Source organism: Trichosurus vulpecula, chromosome 1, assembly GCF_011100635.1.
Source record: "Trichosurus vulpecula isolate mTriVul1 chromosome 1, mTriVul1.pri, whole genome shotgun sequence".
Lineage (NCBI taxonomy): Eukaryota > Metazoa > Chordata > Mammalia > Diprotodontia > Phalangeridae > Trichosurus > Trichosurus vulpecula.
This window is the reverse complement of record NC_050573.1, coordinates 342,945,916-342,971,377: the sequence shown is the minus strand read 5'-3', so window position 1 is coordinate 342,971,377 and position 25,462 is coordinate 342,945,916.

Below are 25,462 nucleotides of genomic sequence, written 5' to 3'. Positions count from 1 at the left end.
CATTTTCTGAAATCCTATTACTCTTTTCACAGTAACTGCAAGGGAGAATACATGCTTATGACCTTATAACCTATTCTGCCCTGGGGCTCTAGAACTTGAAAGGAAAGATCTCTCAGAATATATAGCCCCAGATATTAGAACTCTTTCAACCACTTATGGAAGAACAAGAAGGCCTAAAGAATATTAATGAAGAAAATGGAATTCATATAGCATCATAGACTTTGAGCTGGAAGGAACTTAGGGATCATCTAGTCCAACTCTCATTTTACATCTCCTGTCACCATGCCATTTTGAGACTGTCCCTAGTAACTGAAATGTATTTTCTTTTTATTCCATTACATAGAATCCCTAGTTTCCTGGAAGGATTATTTTCTTTGGGAATCCTTTCTTGATTTCCTTTGGCCATCATTGATCACTCATTTTCTCAGTTATGTCTGACTCTCTGTGCGACCCCATTTGGGATCTTCTTGGATAAGATACTGGAGTGATTTGCGTTTCTGTTTTAATAATCCGGCTAGCAGCTTCTATGGGGGCATAAGATGCACCCAGGAGGCAGCCGGCATGCCGGGAAAGCACAGGTTCTTTTTATCTGCTTAAACAAGAAAAGCACGGTGAAGGGTTAGTTCAGGGGAGCATACAGGCAACATTCATTTAGTTTGGGGGAAAAAGCCAGCACCCCGAACTTCAGAACTAAATACAAACAAATTACAAATATCTACAGACAGACCCAATACAGATTCATTCACTTACTTCGGGGGAAAAAGCCAGCACCCCAAAGATCAGAACATTCATTTAGTTCGGGGGGAAAAGCAAAACCAGCACCCCGAACTTCAGAACTAAATACAAACAAATTACAAATATCTACAGACAGACCCAATACAATTCATAGTTACCAACATCTGGGCTCAGCCCAAGAGCAAGGGCTGGCCCAGAGTCATGCTCCCCACTGCTTTCACGCCAACTGGAAAAGGAAAAAGAGGGCTCTTCAAGCTGTTTTCTCCCCTCTTATAGAGTTTTTGACATCATCATCAAGTGCCACCAATTGGTTCTTGAGTTGGCCCCTCCCACTAGCGTAGACTAGGTTAACAACCAATAGGGCATGGCTCTGGAGTTAACACCTCCCCTCAGTCAGCCCCATGACTCATCACACAGGAAGTTCTCTGCTTCCAGGCATGGTCTCTGGACTTCCTGCCCCGGAAGAGAAGCCCCAGCACCCAGTGAGGCTCAATGAGGTAAGATGAGTCACTCAAAGAAAACAAAGGCCATTCTGGTCACAATTTCCTTCTCCAACTCATTTTACAGATGAAACTAAGGCAAACAGGGGTAAGTGACTTGCCCAGGGTCACACAGCTAGTAAGTGTCTGAGCGCGGATTTGAACTCAGGAAGATGAATCTTTCTGATTCTAGGCCCAGTGTATATCTACATTGCCATCTATGTTAGTATTCTCTCTACCTCAAATTATCATGCTTATATTTACTTGTCTATTTTTGCATGTTCTTAATAGGATGTAAGCTCTATGAGGTAATACACTATTCTTCCATTATTCCCCAATGTTTATATAGTGCCTTGCATGTAGTGATAACAATAGTTAGCACTGATGTAACTCTTCAATATAAAGGATTTTAAATGAGTTACTTGTCTTGATCCTCAGAAAAATATTGTGAAGTAGATGTCAATATTATGCCAATTTTACAGAGAAAACAACTGAGGCTAAGTAACTGGTGCAAAGTCACACAGTTGGTAAGTACTTGAAGCAGTATTTGAACTCAATTTCTTATGGCTTCTAGTCCAATACTCTACCCATTATACCATCTAGCTGTCTGATATAAATAGATGCTTAATAAATACTTGATGGATTACATTGGAAGAAATAAGGAAAATGAGGTACAGAAAGGTTAAGTTAATTTTTATTGCATGGAATTCAGATATTAAATATTGTGCATATATACTCTGGTTTCCATTTTATATATAAGAAGTTAGGTTTTAACACTTCAATATTTGTTTTTTCCAGCTTACATTCCCAATATACTTTTGCTTGGATAAGTGACAATTTATCTGGTAAATTTTACAAAAATAAATGATAAACTTGGTTTTGATTTGTCATGAAGATGGAAATCGTAAGATTCCTTGGGCAAACATGGCATCTGGGAAAAGGAGCAATGGAAAACAGAAATGAGATGACAAGTATCCATTACAGTCCTGGAAGAGTATACTCTATACACGGGACACACTTATTGAGTCAATAAGACATAGTTTTATCAGAAGGATTAATGCAGAATAATAAATGGATGCTATAAGAACACATTAGTTTAAATATGAACACCACTTAGCAAGAGAGCATGTAAAAAAGGCCATAAAACCAAAATGACATGATAATTAAAGTCTGGCATATATGTAATTTTAGTTTTGTTTTTTAAAACACATTCTTTTAGATAGATCTTCCTAAAGGGACAAAGAAGGAGTACTAAAAGAAATTCAAAAAGTGAGTGAAATAGAATAATTTTAAAAAACCATACCAATAGCTTTTTAATTGGATCTTATTACTTTCCATTTCTTCCGAGTGTTATTCTTTACATGATATGACATGTTACAGAAAGTCTACGTCTTCACAGTTTTCAAAATACTGACTTGGAGTCTATCGGATATTTCCCTGGGGGCAATAGTGGCAATAATTTACTAAATGGTTTCTTTACAGGCTTCTCCATGTGCTCCACGAAGCAGCATAAATAAACAGCAAGAGCTGTTCCAATGTGTTAATATAAAAATAGCTATTATCAGTGCTACTTGTTAACTACCAAGATAAAAGAAAAAAGCAAACCCTTCATTCCTACATAAAATTAAGCATTAGTAAAGCCTAGTTAATATTGGAGTACCAGTTTAATAGGACAGCAGTTCACACTGGTAAACATTTATTGAGCACCTACTTGGTGAAGAACATTTGGGAAGATAGAAGGTTCTTAAAGAGATAGAAGGCTCAGAAAAGACATGCTCCCTACCCCTATGGAGTTTGCCATAGAGTGGGGAATATAACATAATCACAAATGTCTGAAGTAAAAAAAGATACATGAAAGAGATATAAAACAAAGCTGTTGTGAAATCTGATCATGACTAGCTGGGAAAGCTTTATTGAGAATGTAACATTTGGATTGTACTTTGGCTTTGTCTAGGGATCTTAAATATACTAATTGGTGGGGAAAGAGAGACATTGGAAGTTGTCAATATCAGAAATGTAAGCTAAGTCTTCTCAGGAAGTACTTAACAGACTCAGCAAGAACAATCAAAATGCATGACAGAGAAAATAGATACAATGTACAGCTCCTTTGCCACTTTCTTAAGGGCGAATTTGTCAGGTATCAGGTTTAGGGGGCAAAAGATGAAGTCAATTTTAAACATAATGAGTTTAAAGAGTCAGCAAGCAAATGGGCATGTGAAACTGAAACTCAAAGGAAGGATTAGGGCTAGAGATATAAGATATACATAGCTATATACATATGTACAAAACATAAACAACATATATGCATTCATACATATTTAACTATAGATACATCTGTGTGCATGTATACATACATATATAGCTATACATACATCCATGTATATATGTATACATATATATAGATATATCTGTGTGTATATATATATGTATGTGTATATGTATCTATACACACATACATACTCACATTACAGAAGTAACAGAACTAGAATTTTGGATTCTATTAATTTCCTAAATTCAGACTACGAAATCTCTTCTGAATCAAAATATTGATTCCATTTTGTAATTTCAATAAGACTCAGAGCCTGAACTGATTAACCAGAAGAAAAGCCTCATCCTAACAGTCTCTTTGTTCTCTGAGTAAATTCAGAATACCCCTACCTCTGTCAACAAGACCAGATCAGACTGACCTAAGGATATTCTTTCCCCTGTTAGCCATTAAAGGATGAGACCCTAACCCCAAGAAAGACTACCTTGCTTAATATTAAGTGACCTTTGTCAACATTCTTTACAACCTTATTCCATTAAGGGAAATCCTCTTCTTGTATCATGGTTAAACATACATGGGGGTCATAAATGTGAGGTAACACAGGCTTGCTGGGTCTGCTAAAATAATGTATATAAGTTTTCTCATTCCTTTGTTCAGACAGCCAGAGCTTAAGCTCTGACTCCTTGTATGTACAAGTAAGCTAGCTTAGCTATGCTTTAAGGGAAAACAATAAACAACATGGATTTTTCTATCACCTTAAAAAAAATATTGATTCCATTCAACAAATCTTTATTGGCCATATTCTATCGCACATGCGTGGCTCTTCTCTAATTTCTGTGCCAAAGATAACCAACCACACTTGAGGAACCAACCTGAACTCGAGGAATTTACACTCCCAGAGTGAGAGATCCACAGAGATAATATACATGGTAGAATTTGATTAGGAGAGAGAAGAGATAGGAGAACAGGTGATGAGAGAAAGAGGGCTAAGGGAAAGCTTAGGGAGCAGGGAGCATAAGAGTTGGGCTTTAAAAGAAAAGAAACATTTTTCAGGTAGAAACCAAGATTACTAGAATTCAGAATGTATGAAGGGGAATGGGGAATGAATGGAGAGGTAGGTTGGAGAGCTTGACTCTAAGATAGGAAAACAAAAATAACCATATGTTTGAGTTCATTAGGCTGGCAGTCCTTCTTTACCTTTTAAATTGGAATTATTTCATCTGGAAGTCATTGGATAAAAATAAATATTCTACCCCATGGTGTCATGTGTAGAGATACTTTTCAGTTTAACTATTCAAGTTTAATTATCCTCTAATGAAATAAAGGTGAAAGAAATTTTAAGATAAAGTCTAATCTATGCTTGGTAGCACTTGCCCATGGTCCCAGATACTGGAGTAAGGTGGGTTGGGCTAGAGGATCTCTTGATCTTGAGAATTCTGAGCTGTCAATTGGGTATGCATATTTCACCAGGTTCCCTAAGAAGGGTCAAACAGGACCATGTCAGAAATGGAGACATCTTTTAGGAGGAAAAAGTTGTAGTCTGAAATGCATTTAAGTCTCAAAAGAAGAAGAATATTTGTGAGTAATAAAGCAGTTATTGGCATACAGCTGCCCAAAACAAAGTTTCACATTCATTTGGGGGGCTAGACTGATTTTATTTCCCTTTGTAATTGCCTGCTCATTGAAGTGTTTAATGCATGAGCTTCCATTTTCTCTCTTTATTTACAGCTTTTGGCTGGATTTGTTTTTAGGAATACATTTCCATCATGCATGTACACAGCTGTAAGTGAGACAGGAACTTAGTGAATGCTTAAAAAGCAATCTTCCCAAATTTAGTGTTAAGGTTATTATACTGCTAATACTGCTTCCTGGCTCCATCTTTTTCTGTACTATCACAGGTTAATATTCTACAAAGTGTTTTCCAGCAGTGTATTGATCATGATGTAGGCTGCATACCCCACACAGAATGACAGTGTAAATAAATGACAGGACTAAAAAGGTGCCTCATCTTAACAAAACCTCAAAATACAATTAAAAGCTACTGAAAAAAATTAGCTTGTTTATTAACTTATCCTAGCTTTCCCCCCTAACGTGCTCTTAAAATTTGGTTTCTTCAGGATATGAAGAGTTTAACTCTGATTTTAAAATCTATTATTATAAGGACTTCAAAAATTCAACCTAAGGGATAGCAATGATAACACACAAACTTTTGAGGAGACAATCATTATTAACAAGTTGTGGGGAAATGAATCATGCTTGAATTTCATGCATATTAAAAATGGCTATTCAGAAGCTATGTTTCCAATTTCATTTGTGAAATAATTGAATAATTATATTATAAAATGATGACATTAAAATGTAATGTCAAAATATCAGTTTGTAGAATGTAGTATGGTATATATTATTAGTATTAGCATTATCTACTGCTTGTAAAGAATTTTAAGGTTTGGAAAATATTTTACACATATTATCTCATTTGCTCCTCACAACAACCCAATAATTTAGGTGCTGTTATTACCTCCAGAATCCCACAAGATAACACAGATATTGAACATCTGAGGCAGGATTTGAACTCAGACATTCTTGCAGTTATCTACCTACTATACTTACCTGGCTTCCTCTAGAAATCTAAAAAGAATCCTGGATTTATAGTCAAAAATTTGAGTTCTGCCTCTGGGTTAACACATCAAGTTTGTGACTTACTAGCTGTGTGACCTTGGGCAAGTCACCTCCATTCTTTATCTATAAAAATGAGCTAGAGAAGGAAATGGCAAACTATTGCAGTATCTTTGCCAAGAAAACTTGAAATAGGGTCACAAAGAGTCAGACACAACTAAACAATAACATATTGCGAGATTCTGGGTAAGCCCATTACCTTGTCTGGGCCTCTTTCCTCATTTGTAAAATAAGGGCATTAAACTTGATTATTGCCAATTTATTTTCCAACTCTAAATTCTGTGGTACTGTGATTAAGTGCATAAATCAACAAGCACTTAGGCATGTGTGATGTTCAGAGAATTGTAATGGGTACTGAAGAGTTAACAGTATAACCAGGAATGTGAGAGACCTTTGAGGACAGGGACTGCTTTGCTTTTGTCTCTGCACTCACAGTCCCACACATTATGACTATAACAGCCTTGACTATAACTGGTGCTCAAGTAATATTTGTTGAATTGAATTAAGCATGATCTGTACCCTTGCGAAGTTTATAATCATATAAAGTAGATAAAATATGCATTCAAATTACCACACTGTGAAATAGAACATGGTGAATTAAAAAAGAAGAGAGATCACTCCGATCTTGGGGAAAAGAAGATTGTGAGAAGATAATCAGAAAAGGAACGTTTCACAAAGGAGGGTTTGTTTGAGTTATCTTCTCAATAAGCTACGTGGGATTCCGACAGGTGCTGGGCAATCCATGCATAAGGAATATTATGAACAAAGATATGGAAATAGACAGTTAGACATGCTTGGGGAAGAATGAATATTCTAGAATTTGCTATAGTATAATGTATGTAAAAGGAATTAGTGAGAAATAATGGTTGAAAAGTTAAGATGGGATCCAATTGTAGAAGGGTTTTAATAATAGACTGTGGAGTTTGGACTGCACTTAGCTGATAATGGAGGAGCCACCAAAGATTTCTGGTCAAAAAAGTCATATCATCTGAGCTATCTGTTAGGAAGCTTAATCTGACAGGAATTTGTCTGACAGATTAGAAAAAGGATTGACTAGACGCAGAGAGACCAGTTAGGCCACTATTGCAATAATTTAGCATGAAGTAATAAAGCCCAAAATTTGATTACTTGAAGTAGGAATGGAAAAGAGGAAAATTATTCAGGGATATTTCAGGATCAGAATTAGCAGAACATGGCAATAGATTTGATGGAGGGCAAAAAAAATCATAGAATTTTGGGAGGTTTCAATCATAGATCACTAGGAATATTATGGTTAACAATAATAAAAGTAGGAAAGTTAAGAAGAGGACCCGGTATTGGGGGAAAAGGGACTAAGTTTAGTTTTCATCACATGGAGTTTAGAGTGCCAACTGAGCTTCCAGAGGTTTATGACAACACACAAATGGAAATTTGGGTCTGTGTCACATGACCAGCAAGATCGTGGTTAATCACTTTTTTCAAAGCCCAGAAGGGCTTTGTTCCTTATACAGGTTGGGCTCCTTTCTCTTAGTGTGACTATTTCCTTGGCTTTTCAAATCAGAGCCAATCATCTCAAAGCACATGTAGAAAGATTAATATCTCTTCAACTAAACGAAAGAAAAGAATTCTTAGATATTTTTAGAGCATATGATAAATAGGTAAAAAAACCAAAAAGCAAAAATACTTTGGAACCAAGTAGACATAATTTCATCAAGCATTACTAAGGTTAATGATGGGAACAAGCAAATTATTGGAAATAATTTACATATAAGTAGACTCTATTAAATGACTAAGATAAAAAATAAAATTTCAATAGAATATGTTATGTTGACCAAAAAATAATAAAAGGCTGCACAATGCAGATTTGTATATGGAAAATGAAGGGTATACAATGGTAATTCAGGACAAAGTCAGTATCACTAGAAATTATAGATGGGCTATTTTTAAGAAATCTTGTATTAGTCTAAACTACATTATATGTTTATTCAAATCTTCACAACATACAGGGGCATTTTAATTAGGATGGGTTAGATATGCCAATTGATTTGGGATAATCAACACTATTCATGTTAATGCTTTGTTAGAAACTAATATTAGAAACAAAAACAGGACTTAAAATATTCTATTATAGTTTGATGTTATAATATATTCATTGTATTGGTAGACTACTTGCTAAGCAATGAACCAAATTATCCCTGACATCAATAGAAGATTAGTAGGGAATTGACATGAAGATGTAAGACAACATTTCTAGGACAAATACAGGAGTAATTTTTGGGAAAATAAGTCATTGAATAAAGTGTGCAAAATAATTAAGTAGCATATCATGAAACAAGACAATTGGTCCGTTAAGATTCTTATGGTAGAAATGATCATAGTTATGGAATCAAACAAGATGAATATAGGATTAAATTTTGGAAATGATTTTGATAAAATTTGTAAAGCCAGCAGAAAAAGTAAAACAATCTTTCTAGAAGACATTGTTGTTTACATTTCAGTAGTGTCCAATTCTTCATGACTCTGGGGTTTTATCGGCAAAGATATCAGAGTGGTTTGTCATTTCTTTCTCTAACTCATTTTACAGATGAGGAAACTGAGGCAAATGATATTAAGTGACTTGAGAAGGGTCATAACACAGCTAATAAGTGTCTGAGGCCAGATTTGAACTCAGGTCTTCCTAACTCTAGCCTTGGCACTTAAACAGAAAAATTAAAAAAACAACAACATAAAACAAAAAATCTAGTGTTTTCCTTAGCTGCTATCCTAAAATGCTGGAAACTAATGGAAAATATAAAAGTACAACTTTCTATAAGCTTTTTTTCTAAATCTCTATGACAAGAAGAAACAACAGCACAGTTGATCTTGTGAAGGAAAACTCAGACACAAATCACTGATTACAGTAATGCCAATGAATAAAATGAAAGTGTCACATTCTGTACCTCATTTAATCAACCAACAAGCATTTGAACACCTCTTGTATGTTCAGCACTGTGGTAGATACACAAGATACCCGAACAATAAAACTACTATTACTTGCAAGATTTTATTCAATAAACATCTATTAAGCATCTTTCATGATGCCAGTTACCAGATGAGGCACTGAGACTAAATAAAAAGATGTAACACATATCTTGATTTCAAGGAGCTTACAAGCTAATGGAGTATAGTATACAAACTCAATCACACATACAAGCACACACACACACACACACACAACTATGATACAATAGAGAACATGGTAAGTATAAAGGAGAAGTCTAGACAAAATAACATGAAAAAAATGAGGGGTGGGGGAAATCACTCTCACATGGAGGGTGAAATGATCAGGGAAGGTTTACTAGTGAAGGTGGACTCTAGTTTGGACTGTGAAGAAAGGGAGGGTCTTAAAAGGATGGAAATATATTGATTAAATTGGACATGGGTGGAAGGCCCTTAAAGGATGGTGTGGGCCTGAGTAGAACAGAGAAATCATTGACTGGAAGTATGACACATTAGATAGAGGGCTGACTTTCTAATCTGAGGATCTGAGTATAAATCTACTTACTACCTATTTGACGTTGGACATTTAACTTCTTTGGGTGTAAGTTTCCCATTTACAAAATGAAGGAATTTAGGGCTTACATCAGTCAACCAACAAGCATTTAGGTGCCTACTATTGACAGGCATTGAGCTAGATACTATGAAAACAAATGTAAAAGTGAGATAGTCCTTGCCCTCAATGGGCTTACATTCTATTATAGATTTATTGAAAAGTGAACACATACATGTGTTTGTTTATAAATAGATACTAATATTTATCTAACAAAGAGGTTGATAGAAATTGCTATATAGTTAACATCTATATGCATATTGATATAGATATTAGCTATACATTTATATCTATCATATCTATCTACATGCACAGTTACACATATATGTATATATAATTTTCCATAAACTTCTAGTAGAAAGTAAATTCATTGAGGGTATCTATATAGGTATAGATATAGGTATTAGGTATCAATATCCATCTAATATTTATATCAACATATGTGTGTGTATATATGTTCATATAAACACACACATACATATACACACACAATAAATGAACAGTGATAAGGGCTACTAATGACTAAAAGAATAAAAAAAGTTTTCTTAAAGGGGGTGGCATTTGAATTGAGTTTTGAAAGGAGCTAAGAGTTCCAGGAGGTATAGGAAAGGGAAGAGCATTCTGGGTTCAGGGTAAAACCTGTGTAGAGATAGGTCATGGTATCTCCTATAGGGAGAAGAGCAAGTGGACTAGTTTGTCTTGTGGGTAGAGTGAATGAGGGGGAATAATCCATTTGGAAAGATGGGCTAAAGTCATATTGTAGGAACAGGGACAGAAATAGGGGATGGACCTGTGATTTTAGTAGGACAGTAATCTCCCTCTGCCAAGGCAGGTAAGCAAACTTCTCTGTAACTTAGAGAATTATCTAGAGCAATGAGAGGTTAAGTGATCTGTGCATGGTCATCCTGCCAATATGTGTCAGAGCTGGTAGGACTTGAATTTGAAAAGGTCTTTACTCTTAGGCCAGAGTTCTCTCCATTAAGCCAAAGAAAACATGGGAGTTTATATTTTATCCTAACAATGATGAGGAGCCATTGAAGTTTCTTAAGCATGAAAATGGCATCCATTAGGAACATTAGTTTTCTACCTGGGGACAATGGAAAGGAGAAGGGAGAGACTAGACATGGGGAGACTATTTTGGAGGTAATATATTGCAATGGTCTAGATGAAAAAGAGATGTATGCTTGAACTAGGGTGGTAATCATGTGAGTGGAAAGGAGATGGATATAAGATATATTGTACAGACAGAATCAAAATGAAGCTTATCAGAAACAATTGGCATCATCTTTGGAGTCCCTAAATGTAAGAAACTAAGAAAATAGGTTGTCATATTAGTTTTACTACTTCAGCCTACACAGAATCCTACCCTGAAGATTAGCCCTCTGTGTTTGCTTCATCAAAATTTAAAAAAATCAAAAGGCCATATTGGAAGAGATGAGTGATGGCAACTAAAGGAGACAAAAGAGGGGGACACAGGAGATTTTGCCTTTATCTTGCAAGTAGTCATGGTACAAAAAGAGTGAAAAAAGACCTTGCATCATACCTTTCCTAAGAAACTAATGATAGGGTGGCCATGCCCCAAGAGTACAGTTGGCGGTGCCATGAAAAGTAAAAGGATATTAAACAGGAGTATAAAGAAAAGCAGGAGGTGGAGCCAGGATGGAAAATTAAAGGGATTCCCCCAGGCTCTCCCCCAGGCTCAAATACCTCTAAATAATGACTCTAAATTCTAGAGCAGCAGAACGCACAACAGGACAGAGTGATACAATTTTTCAGGCCAAGACAACTTAGAAGGTCAGTAGAGAGGTCTGTTGTACTAGGGTGAGAGAGAAGCCTAGTCCAGTGCAGGCTGTGCCAGCACTGGACTAGGCCCTAGCAAACCAGAAGCAGGCCTCATGGCAACTGAATCCAAGGCAGCAATGGCAGTTCCCAGAGATCTCTCAGCCCACAGATGGCAAGGGGATCAGACAACAGGTCAGAAGGAGATTTATAGGAGTCTCTTTGCTGGCACCAGGGGCAGGACTCTATGGCATTGCCTATACTAGGATCTGGGTCACAGTCCTGGGTCTTAGTTCCTGTGCAAGGAAGAGCACTAGCACAGCAGAGCTTGTGGCTGCAGTGCAGCAGGGATCCTGGTCATAGTTCCAGGGGTAAAAAGAGTGCTTGTGGTCACTCAAAAACTAGTGCACATACAGTAGAGTAGTAAACACACCTCTCTCTAGATAACACCACCTTGGAAGAGCCAAAAGCTTACAGGTCCCAAGAATTACCTCTGAAAACAGCTGCTCCAAAAAACTAAAGCTTGGGACAGTGCCCCCTCCACTTGGGAAGCCGAGCTCCACTTTAGCATGGAGGTAAAAGTTAAGAAATAGGCTGAAAAATGAGCAAACAGAAAAGAATTCTGAACATAAAAAATTACTATAGTGAAATGGAAGATCAAAGCAAACACTCAGAAGACAGCAGAGTCAAAATTCCTGTATCCAAATCTTCATAGAAAAATATGAATTGGTCATGGAAGAGCTCAAAAAGGATTTTTATAAAAAGGATTTTTAAAAAATCAAGTAAGAGAACCAGAGAAAAAATTGGGAAGAAAAATAAGAGTGATACAAGAAAATGATGAAAAGAAAGAGTCAACAGCTTGGCAAAGGAGGCACAAATAAATATACTGAAGAAAATAACACCTTAAAAAACGGAATAGGTCAAATGGTAGAAGGAACACAAAAATCCAATGAAGAGAAGAATGCCTTGGAAGCAGAATTGGCCAAATGGGAAAAAAAGACATACAAAAATTCACTGAAGAGAAGAACTCATCAAAATATAGAATTGCCAAATGGAAAAGGAAGTGCAAAGGCTCACTGAAGAAAATAATTCCTTAAAAGTTAGAATTGGGCAAGTGGAAGCCAATGACTGTGTGAGACATCAAGAAAAAAATCAAATGAAATCAAAACAATGAAAAAATAGAAGAAAATGTGAAATATCTCAGTGGGAAAACAGTTGACCTGGAAAATAGATCCAGGAGAGATACCTAAAAGTCATGATCAAAAAAAGAGCCTAGACATCATCTTTCAAGAAAGTATCAAAGGAAAATGTCCTGATATCCTAAAAAGGGAGGATCAAATGTAAATTGAAGGAATTCACTGATCACCTCCTGAAAGAGATCCCAAATTGAAAACTCGCAAGGAATATTATAGCCAAATTCCACACCTCCAAGATCAAGATGAAAATACTGCAAGTAGCCAAAAAGAAACAATTCAAATATCGTGGAGCCACAGTCAGAATAACATAAGAGTTAACAGCTTGAATGGACATTCAATGAAATAGAAGACTTTCAAGCATTACTGATGAAAAGACCAGAGCTGAAGAGAAAATCAGATTTTCAAATAGAAGACTCAAGAGAAGCATAAAAAGGTAAACAGGAAAGGGAAATTATAAGGGATGTAATAAGGGTAAACTCTTTATGTTCCTACATAGAAAGATGATACTTGTAACTCATAAGAACTTTCTCATTATTAGTGCAGCTTGGAGTATATATAAACAGAGGGCACAGGTAAGAACTGAATATGAAGGGGTGATATCTAAAAAAAAAATAAAATTAAGGGGTGAGCAAGGAATGTACTGGGAGAAATGGAAATGGAGAGGTAGAATGGAGTAAATTATCTCACTTAAAAGAGACAAGAAAAAGCTTTTTATAGCTATTTTTAAGGAAGTTAGAGAGGGAGAAGAAAAAGCCCACCAACATGTAACCCTCCCATTCCCCCCTAGTCCTAGTCCTTAATCATCCATGAAGGAAGAACAATTTTTGGAATAAATATCAATAGACTACAAATAATTGGCAATTAATGTACATCTCTCATCAGTTGCTAAGTCATTTTGATTCTGTCTGTACAATATATCTTATATCAATCTCCTTTCCACTCACATGATCACCACCCTAGTTCAAGCATCCATCTCCTTTCCATCTAGTTCATTGAAATAATATTACCTCTGAATGGTATCCCTGCATCTAGTCTCTCTCTTCTCCCATCCATTGAACCCACTTACTAAACTAATGCATGCCATAGACCAGGTCTGCACAACACATAGCCTGTGGGCTGCTTGTGGCTGGCAAAGGATTTTGGGCAGCTGTAAACAACAATGTTGATAGCAGCTGTTATGGAGGCATAAAGCCAATAACACCAGAACATAGAAGGGCTGCTAGCACAGATTCTTTGATCTGATTTACTAAGGAAAGATAGCTGTTTCAGGGGTTAACAATCTTACTTTAATTAAATGTACATATATCATTCACTTAGTTCAGGGGGAAAAAGTCAGCACCCTGAACTTCAGAGCACATACAAACAGAAATTACAAACAGAGAAAATAGCACAAATCAACAGAAAGGCTTCTAACTGTATGACTATAGCAATACATATAGTTACCAGAGAGAGAAGCAGCAACATCTGGGTTTTCAAAGCTGCGGGGCTCCTTAATGGCTACCCAGAGTCTTGTCTGGCCAAATCACACGAACACTCTTTCAATGAGTGAGCCCCCAAAGCAAAATGCTAACCTCAGAGTATATATACTGTTTCTAATCAAGGACTCTTGATTCAATCAAAGACTCCTCATTCAAACAAGGCAAGAGTCAGGCAAAAGCACCTGATTGCCTTAGTGCTAAGAAGCACTCCAAAAGAAAAAAGAGCAAAAAGTCCCACTTTACTTGCCATTACAGTGGCCTGTGAAAAATGTAGGGTTGCCGCTGTGCACTCTTCTGTTTGTCATGTGATCTGCAGCAACCAACCATTGTCAGTCTGATTCTAGTCTAATCTATCTGAGGCCCAAAGAAGTTTAGCCTGTTTTAATTTTGGCCCCTACCTACTGCCAAGTTGTGCAGGTTTCCCATAGGCATTTTTATTTCATCATACCTCAAACCAGATGAATTTATGTCTTCACCAAATTTTCCTCTTTTCTCTTTCTGTTAAAAGGGCCACTTTCTTTCTAGTCACAATCTTAGAATCATTCTTGACTCTTTATCTCTCTCTCTTTCTCTCTCTCTCGTTGGGTGGGAAGGTGTGTGTGGAGGGGTAAGGAGTATTAATAGATTGCCACTAAAGTTCCTTTATAAAACCATGCTCTTTTGATCCCTAACACCTTTCAAGCTTCAGCTCAAATTTCACCTTAGAAAGGCTTTTCATGATTCTCTCAGGGGTTAGTGTCCCATCAAGGGGTGAAGGGGCAGAAAGGAGGGTCAGAGAATAGCCAACAAATTACAGTATTTATTTGATATTATCTTTTTTACTTATCTCTGAATATGTACACCCACAGCAAAATGTAAACTCCTTAAGGGTAGGACAGTCTATTTTTGTATTTGTTCCCTGGTGACTGATTGCTAAGACATAGGTCAAGCCCTCAAGAAGTCTACAGTTTTGAAGAGATAAGATATGGACACAAATAACTAAACTAATAAGGCAAAGGCAGTTCAGTACCACCAGAGGGAACACACATTATTCCAAGATATATGCTCATTAAAAGAGTTTGATTTCATACCACATGCTCAACCTGGAGCACATTTTTTTTTTAATGCAATTTATTTATTTAACATATTTGGTTTTCAGCATTGATTTTCACAACAGTTTGAATTACAAATTTTCTCCCCATTTCTGCCCTCCCCCCCCACTCCAAGATGGCGTATATTCTGGTTGCCCTGTTCCCCAGTCAGCCCTCCCCTCTATCACCCCCCTCCCCTCTCATCCCCTTTTCCCTTCCTTTCTTGTAGGGCAAGATAAATTTCTACGCCCCATTGCCTGTGTATCTTATTTTTTAGTTGCATACAAAAAGTTTTTTTTTTGTTTTTGAACATCTGATTTTAAAACTTTGAGTTCCAAATTCCCTTCCCTCTTCCCTTCCCACCCACCCTCCCTAAGAAGTTGAGCAATTCAACCTAGGCCACACATGTATTATTATGTATAACCCTTCCACAATATTCATGTTGTGAAAGGCTAACTACATTTTGCTCCTTCCCAACCCATCCCGCTTTATTGAATTTTCTTCCTTGACCCTGTCCCCTTTCCAAAGTGTTTGTTTTGATTATCTCCACCCCCATCTGCCCTCCACTCCATCATCCCCCTGCCTTTTATTTTTTTTTTATCTTCCTCCCTCTTCTTTCCTGTGGGGTAAGATACCCAACTGAGTATGTATGGTATTCCCCCTCAGGCCAAATCTGATGAGAGCAAGGTTCACTCATTCCCCCCTCACCTGCCCACTCCCCTCCTCTCCTAGAACTGCTTCCTCTTGCCACCTTTATGGGAGATAATCCACCCCATTCTATCTCTCCCTATCTCCCTCTCTCAGTAAGTTACTCTCTCATCCCTTAATTTCATTTTATTTCTTTTAGCTATCTTCCCTTCATCCTCAACTCACCCTGTGTCTGCTCTCTTTCTTTTACATATATGTATATATACACATACATACACATACATACATATACACACAGATACATGCATACATACACATTCACTTATATATATACATAAACATATATATATGCATATATATATATGCATATTCCCTTCAACTACCCTAATACTGAGGTCTCATGAATCATACTCATCATCTTTCCATGTAGGAATGTAAACCAAACAGTTCAACTTTAGTAAGTCCCTTGCAATTTCCGTTTCTTGATTACCTTTTCATGCTTCTCTTGATTCTTGTGTTTGAAAGTCAAATTTTCTATTCAGTTCTGGTCTTTTCACTGAGAAAGCTTGAAAGTCCTCCATTTTATTGAAAGTCCATATTTTGCCTTGGAACATGATACTCAGTTTTGCTGGGTAGGTGATTCTAGGTTTTAATCCTAGCTCCATTGACCTCCGGAATATCGCATTCCAAGCCCTTCGATCTCTTAATGTAGAAGCTGCCAGGTCTTGGGTTATTCTGATTGGGTTTCCACAATATTCAAATTGTTTCTTTCTGGCTGCTTGCAGTATTTTCTCCTTGATCTGGGAGCTCTGGAATTTGGCAACAATATTCCTAGGAGATTTCTTTTTAGGATCTCTTTGCGGAGGCGATCGATGGATTCTTTCAATTTCTATTTTGCCCTGTGGCTCTAGAATATCAGGGCAGTTCTCCTTGATAATTTCATGAAAGATGGTATCTAGGCTCTTTTTTTGATCATGGCTTTCAGGTAGTCCAATAATTTTTAAATTATCTCTCCTGGATCTATTTTCCAGGTCAGTGGTTTTTCCAAGGAGATATTTCACATTGTCTTCCATTTTTTCATTCCTCTGGTTCTGTTTTATAATATCCTGATTTCTCATAAAGTCACTAGCTTCCACTTGCTCCAATCTAATTTTTAAAGTGGTATTTTCTTCAGTGGTCTTTTGGACCTCCTTTTCCATTTGGCTAATTCTGCCTTTCAAGGAATTCTTCTCCTCATTGGCTTTTTGGAGCTCTTTTGCCATTTGAGTTAGTCTATTTTGTAAGGTGTTGTTTTCTTCAGTGTATTTTTCAGTATTTTTTTGGGTCTCCTTTAGCAAGTCATTGACTTGTTTTTCATGGTTTTCTCGCATCCTTCTTATTTCTCTTCCCAATTTTTCCTCTACTTCTCTAACTTGCTTTTCCAAATCCTTTTTGAGTTCTTCTATGGTCTGGGGCCAGTTCATGTTTTTCTTGGAGGCTTTGGTTGTAGGCTCTATGACTTTGCTGTCTTCTTTAGGCTGTATGTTTTGGTCTTCTTTGTCCCCAAAGAAAGAATCCAAAGTCTGAGACTGAATCTGGGCGCGTTTTCGCGTCCTGGCCATATTCCCAACCAACTAACTTGACCCTTGAGCTTTTCAGTGGGGTATGACTGCTTGTAGATTACAGAGTTCTATGTTCTATGTTTGGGGGGGAGGTGCCAGCTCTGTCAGAGCCGCACTCCTCCTTCCCCAAGGACCCCCTGTCCAGACTGGGCTCAGATCTTCGGCAGGCTGTGCACCCCTGCTGTGATCCGCCACTTAATTCCCCCCACCAGGTGGGCCTGGAGCCGGAAGTAACAACAGCTGTAGCTGCCCCACCTCCGCTGCCCCCGGGGCTGGAAGCCGAACCGCGAACTCCTTCCACTCCCGCAGCTTTTCCCACTAACCTTCTCCGCAGTCTTTGGTGTTTGTGGGTCGAGGGGTCTGGTAACTGCTCACGTATTCAGGGCGCTAGGGCCCCCTCCGCCCGGCTTCCGGTCTGGATCGTCCACGCCGCTCAGGCTGGGCTCTGCTCCACTCCGTTCCCAGCTCCCAGCTCCCAGCTCCCAGCTCCGTGTGGAATAGAGCTCACCCAGAGACCATCCGGGCTGTCCTGGGCTGGAGCCCTGCTTCCCTCTGCTGTTCTGTGGGTTCTGCCGTTCTAGAATTGGTTCAGAGCCATTTTTATAGGTTTTTGGAGGGACTCGGGTACGGAGCTCACTCTAGTCCGTGCTTACCAGCCGCCATCTTGGCTCCGCCCCCTAGTCCAATCAACCTGGAGCACATTTAATGGATGTAAATACACATCTGCAATCTAGTCATGCTCTCCCTATCTCCATTATGGGAAAAAAAGGGAAATAAAGTTAAATGGAAGCAAACATTCTTAACCATAAAATTAACCAGTTTCAAGTCTCCAAGGTGATGCTTTCAATGATAAATCTCTGCAGAAGGTCTACTATGACAGGAGTTATCAACATAACTTGAGTAGTTATATAGGGCACAACACAAGGGAATGATTTCCTGAAATACCTAGCACAGCTTCTTGCATATTTAAATGCTTGCTTAGTCTTGATTAAAAGCCACAAAAGCATAGCAATATGAACATACATTGCTATAAATGCATGTATGTGCATGTACATATGTATGGAGAAATATTTATTAAATGAGAAAAAAAACCAGGAGCCTTTTAGTGACCATCAGTGCAAAGGAAGATGAACATTAATTGCCAGTTATTCATAGTCTCTTCATATTTATTCTACAAAGAGCTGCTCCTTGTTAGATGACTGAGAATTGGGAGTAGAGGGGAATGGGAGGATTAGATGTGGGTAGACTTTTTTTTCTCACTGTCTAACTACCTTAAAAATATCTACTTATTTTTATGAGTCTTTAATATGTCTTTGCCACTACCGCAACTTCCTGTCATTGGAAATTTTAAGGAAGAAAAAAGAAAACCCTTATATCAGATAGGAATAGTCCATACAAATAAATCCCCACATTGTTCAGGCCCAAAAACTGTGTGCCTCATTCAGCGTTTTAAGTCCATCACCCTTCTGGTAGTAGGTGTATATCTTCAGTCTTCTGGATAACATGGCTTTTCATTGTATTCATCAAAGTTCAAAAGTTAAAGTTGTTTTTCTTTATAATGTTGCTTAACATCCTTTTAGTCTTCCTGGCATTGTCAACTGCACTCTTGGGGCATGGTCACCCTTTCCTTAGTTTCTTAGGAAAGGTGTGATACTAGGTCATTTTTCACTCTTTTTGTATCAATACCACTTGCACAATGAAGGCAAAACTTTCTGTGTCCCCCTTACCTCTCCTCTATGCCATATTTTATCTTCTCCAGTTTGATCTTTCTAAAAAAATTTTTGATGAAGCAAACACAGAGGGCTAATATTCAGGGTAGGATTCTGTGTAGGGTAATGTAGTAAAGCTAATACGAGAACCCATTTTCTTAGTTTCTTACATTTAGGTACTTAACAAGATGATGCCAATTGTTTCTGATCAGCTTCATTTGATACCATCGCAAAGTTGCATTGACATCAAAACATTTTTCAAATGTTCGCTTATCCATAAAATCAAGTCAGTTTCAGAACTGCAGCAGTGTTCAATGTAATATTGAGCCAAGACATTATAAATGATGCATACCAAGAACTTGTCAATGGTTCTTGTCTGGTTTGACAGAAACTATTTAAGAATCAAAGAACTGTAGAGCTGAAAGAACCTTGGAAATTATAATTTTACAGAGAAGGTAACAGAGACTCCGACAGGTAAAGTGACATCTAAATTCCCACTACTAGATGGTTGCAGAATTGGGAATAAAACATAAGTTCTTTTTACTTCTAACTCCTGAATCTTTTGACTACCTCATGCTGTATGCTGTTTCTCAAAACCTCACATTTTAAAATGCACTAAAAAAGAAGAGAAAAAAAGAATATATAGGTTTGTTTTCAGAATGCCATTTGCACTCGTTGGCTCTATCTCACATTAGCATTGGGTATTGGGAAATTTTAATTTTGCTTATTAGGCATACTTTCCATCTAATGTTCAGCTTAAACACATTCCTTGTCTTGGTTTTTCCTTAGGATTTTGTTATTGTTGGTGGTGGGTGGTTATGTGTGTCTTTCATTTTTTTCCTTCCTAGGGAGTTATTTCAAATCCAGATTGAAAGGATGGAGATTTTGGAGAAATAATTTTAAACTCACTGTACTTAATTCAGGTGTTGAATATATGTGTTCTTCCATGTAAAGAGAGTTTACAAGTTACTCCTACAAAGATATCTATCCTTTCTCTCAGGGTCATTACCAAGAAGGTTGATGTGTTCTTGTTTTGAAATTTGGAACTCATACGTACATTTTCCAATAGAAGCAACTCGTGGTTAGTTGCTGTTGAAACAGTACCATTAACATTAGAATTTGGGTTCATTGTTACTTAAAGAGGATTGTGTGGGATGTAGTCTAACCAATGGTGTATAAATGTAATAATGTTGCTATTAAATTAAAATACTTATTTAGCAATTAGTCCATGTAAGGCCCTGTGCTAGGCCTCCAGATACGAAGATGAGAAATGATATAGCTTTCCAGCAGCTTATAATTTAACATGAAATAAGGAATGGATATTGTCATTAATAAATGGAACATATGACAGAGGAAGGAAATTCTTTAAAAGCCAATTGTTTTTTTCAAATCTAAATGCTGGAACTCCCAACATTTATTTACATGCACAGATCGGTCATAAATCACAAATTCTTAAACCAGATATTCCCTATAAGTGAAAGTGGAAATTGATTTAATGTTCTATGCTTAGTGTATCAGGTACACTTAGTATATCAGGCAGTGGATCTCAATACCTATGGAACCCTTAGTCTGGACATCCCTTGGCTTGCTATTTACCTTGGCATATAACAATAACAAGAAGCTGATAAGGCCAAGTGGAGTAGGAAACATGCAAATCTTAGATAAGTTTACCCTAGCTGTCAGGCATTTGTAAATGTGTAGTGCAAATCATAGTTCCATTTTCCTTTTAATTTGATCTTAAGTACAACTTCCTTCCCCTCCCCCCCCCCACCTTGTAGCCTGTGATTCTCTTGTACCATTAAAATTTATATTGCTGGTTTCAACTAATATTGAGTTCATGCTCCCTTAACAGCAAGGCCATAAAAAAGTATATTTGGGGAAATACTTTTCAAGATACTCTGGGACCAAATCTGCACTTAAACGGAAAATACAGTACCATTGCCCAGTTTTCAAATATATGATCTCAGTTTGTCTCAGAGAATCAGTCCTCAGTTTGATTTAGTACATCTCTTGCTATAAAACCACTTAGTACTGGCACTTAAAAATATTTTATTTCTCCCTTGGGTGGAAATGAGTAATTTTTACATTGTTCTAATGCTGTCTTTTTCTTCAATGATTTTTTAAAGCTCCTAACACTGAGACTTTCTATAAGGTTTTAGGACAAAATTAAAGACACCTAACAGGTAAACAATTACACATTAAATTAGCTTCCCATTTTGTTCATTTGTTCAAGAAGAATGAACTATGACACAACTAAGAGATCATTTTAAAAAATTTCAGAAAGTGCTTTGGTATTACCACCAACTGAAGAAAAAAGTCCACACATGATTGTTAAGAGTCCTCTCTACTTTGCCAGGAGTTGTTTCCAAAGAACCATTCAATTGTATGCAATTCTGCATAGCTCCTTTTCCATCTCTGTCTAATTACCTACCAATACAATACATGTGCAAGAAGGTACACTGTTGCTTTTTTCATATTCTTTGATCAGACCTGAAACTTGTGGTACATAAAGATATGAGTTCATCAGAAATAAATCCCTCAGTTCATGTATGATATGCCCCAAGATTTATTTTTTCATTGTTTTACAAATGAATTCCTCTGCCAAATGAAGTGTCTTTTCCAGTAATACTTAATACAGTTTCTCTTTTTTGATTTCACACAAATCAATTTAGAAGCATGAATGAGATCTCTTAAGATGTGCTCTGATGCTTTTAAGAGAACTGAGGCCAGTTTCTTATTGGAAACAGCTCAACTCATCTTTATCTGGAAGTATAATGATATTTTTTCATGTTTAGAAGTATTTAATTAAGAGGAATTCTCCTATTCTGTCAATTGACAGAAATAGTACAACCCAACTTCTGTGTGCAAAGTAGAGACAGAACTTGCTGAATCAGGACAAGGAAGGCAACCACTGGCTCAGCCGAAGAGTAAAGAGTCCTCATCTCTACTCATTTGTCCATCATTTACATGCTACCTCGTTATAGCACTTGAATTGTAGTTTATCTTTTCATTTATCTGTACTTTTTCTGATCATGGACTCTAAGCTCCTTGAGGCAGGGATCATATTTTAGAGGTTGGGCCTTGCAATGTATCCATTTTTTTAAAAAAATAATCTTTGCCTGTTTTTCTATAGTGTATAGAAGAATTAAATTTATTTTGAAATATTTTAGCTATCAAAATTAATACTTCCTAAGTGTCTTTTCTTTTTTAATGAGTAAACAACAAAAAAGTCTTCTCTATAGCAGATTAAGAAATTTTGCATTTGGTTTTTCAGTATTTCAAGGATTTGTGATTTTGACAGGACTAGAACCACCTCTACCAATACAGATTACAACATTCATATGCCTTAGCAGATAGCTTTCTTCAGTCAGTCATTCATCTAGCAATTATTAAATGCCTTCTATATACCAGGCATTGTCCTAAGCACTGAAGTTATTCTCTCTAAAAACAAATGAACTCATTTACCAGCATTCATTTTTATTCTAGCAAAGAACCACTCCAAAATTAGCTAGCCTGGACGATAGACATGCATTTTATTCTCAAGCTCATATTCAAAGCCTTTCCAACTTTATAGACTCTGCCAGAGGTTGCATCCACTAACATAGGTGATGACAATCCAGAATCACCTGTAAGCTACAACAGAGTTTTGAAGTATGCCTTTAGTGAAGTCCCCATCCTACATGAATGAAATTCTATGACTTGAGATGAGAACTTTCCCCAAAAATGAGGGTGAAGAAATAAGAGAAAAACCTTAATTTTGGCTAAAAATCCTAAAATCCAAAATACTGAGTTCGTCTTCAAACACATATGCAAAACTAAACACTGCTAGCTGGACAACTGAGGATGAAAGATGGATTCAATATAGTTTAGTGGAAAGAGCACTGGGCTTGAGACCATGAAATCTGGAAGACTCTGATAATACTTTGAACCATGACCAAGTTGCCTAATCCTTGGACCACAATTTCCATTTTAAGTACCAATTTCTATGGCCTTTGTAAGGTATCTAGCACACAACATAGTTGTATCATATTGTCTCATTGACTCATGTAAGTCAATATTGAATGTCCTCTGAATACAGTATGCTCTTCTGGAGCTGAGATCAGGCCTTACAGGATAGAGAGACCTGTGTTTAAGTCCTATCTTTGTCCCTTTGCTTTGTGAATTTGTGCAAGTTGCACTACCACTAATAGTTTACTCATCTACAAAATGGGAATAATGATACTTACACTACCTGTGAGGAAGTTACTTTGTAAACTTTAATGTTAGTTATAATCAATATAGTCATTATAGTCAATAGCATAATCGATAGCACATAATAACTAGCTCTTTCTTCCTGCTTCAAGGAGTTATCAGCAAGTAGAGGAGGCACATAAAAAATGTTCACTTTTAAGCAACAGGGGCAACTGCTGAGCTCTAGATGTAGGAACAAGACCCTGATAATAACAATGATGATTTTTAATAACAACAACAATAATATTCATCTTAGATAGTGATTTAAGTTTTGCAATATAGTTTTATAAATATTTTATTTGTTCCTCTAAATAACACTGGGAGGTAGGAGCTATGATTATACCCCCATTTTATAGATGAGGAACCTAAGGCAGACAGAGTTTATGTGACTTTCCCAGAGATACTCAGCTAGTAAGTGTCAGAGGATGGTTTTGAACTCATGTTTTCTTCACTCCAAGCCCAGCACCAACTAGCTACTCTTGATATTGACTAGCTGTTGAAACTGGATACTAGACATTGAATAGTGCCTTTTTTCCCCCTTCCCTTTTGTAGAGTCTGGAAACTGGCCTTGAAAAATCAGAAAGACTTGGTTTAATTCTGGTTTTGACACTAGTGACTATAGGCACTTAACATCTCACCTTTTCAAGTAAATCTCTAGGATAAGATATTTCAGGTGAGTTGCCAATTTGCATTTTGTTGAGGCTGGTTCCACACCATGAGATCCGCCATTGGTGAAATCACAAGTCCAGACCCTTTCACTTTAAAAAAAAAATGGAGAGCCAAGATGGCGGCTGGAAAGCAGGGACTAGCATGAGCTCCCCGCTGAGTCCCTCCAAAAACCTATTAAAAATGGCTCTGAACCAATTCTAGAACTGCAGAACCCACAAAACAGCAGAGGGAAGCAGGACTCCAGCCCAGGACAGCCTGGATCGTCTCTGGGTGAGGCCTACCCCGCACGGAGCTGGGAGCAGAGCAGAGCTGAGTGGAGCAGAGCACAGTGTGAGCAGTACAGACCAACCAGACCAGGAGCCGGGCTGAGCGTGCCCGAGCTCCCTGAATCAGTGAGCTGCAGCAGTTACCAGACTTTTCAACCCACAAACACCAAAGACAACAGAGAAGGTTAGTGGGAAAAGCTGCAGGAGTGGAAGAAGTTTGCAGTACCAAGGTGGTACCCCAGGGGCAGTGGAGGTCGGGCAACTACAGAAGTACAGCTGTAGTTGCTTCCGGCCCCAGGCCCACCCGGGGGGAGGAATTAAGTGGTGGATCGGAGCAGGAGTGCAGAGCCTTCTGAAGATCTAAGTCCAGTCCATGTTGGGGGTTCTTGGGCAAGGAGGAGTGTTGGTGTGGCAGCGCATCCGCCCAAGCTTGGAACATAGTTCTCTAAACTCTAAAAGCAGTCATACCCCACTGAAAAACTCAAGGGTCAAGTTAGTTGGCTGGGAATATGGCCAGGCAGGGAAAAATGCACCCAGATTCAGTCTCAGACTTTGGAATATTTCTTTGGTGACAAAGAAGACCAAAACATACAGACAGAAGAAGTTAACAAAGTCAAAGAGCCTACAATGAAAGCCTCCAAGAAAAATACGAATTGGTCCCAGGCCATGGAAGAGCTCAAAAAGGATTTGGAAAAGCAAGTGAGAGAAGAAGAGGAAAAATTGGGAAGAGAAATGAGAAGGATGCAAGAAAACCATGAAAAACAAGTCAATGACTTGCTAAAGGAGACCCAAAAAAATTCTGAAAAATATACTGAAGAAAACAACACCTTAAAAATAGACTAACTCAAATGGCAAAAGAGCTCCAAAAAGCCAATGAGGAGAAGAATGCCTTGAAAGGCAGAATTAGCCAAATGGAAAAGGAGGTCCAAAAGACCACTGAAGAAAATACTACCTTAAAAATTAGATTGGAGCAAGTGGAAACTAGTGACTTTATGAGAAATCAAGACATTATAAAACAGAACCAAAGGAATGAAAAAATGGAAGACAATGTGAAATATCTCCTTGGAAAAACCACTGACCTGGAAAATAGAT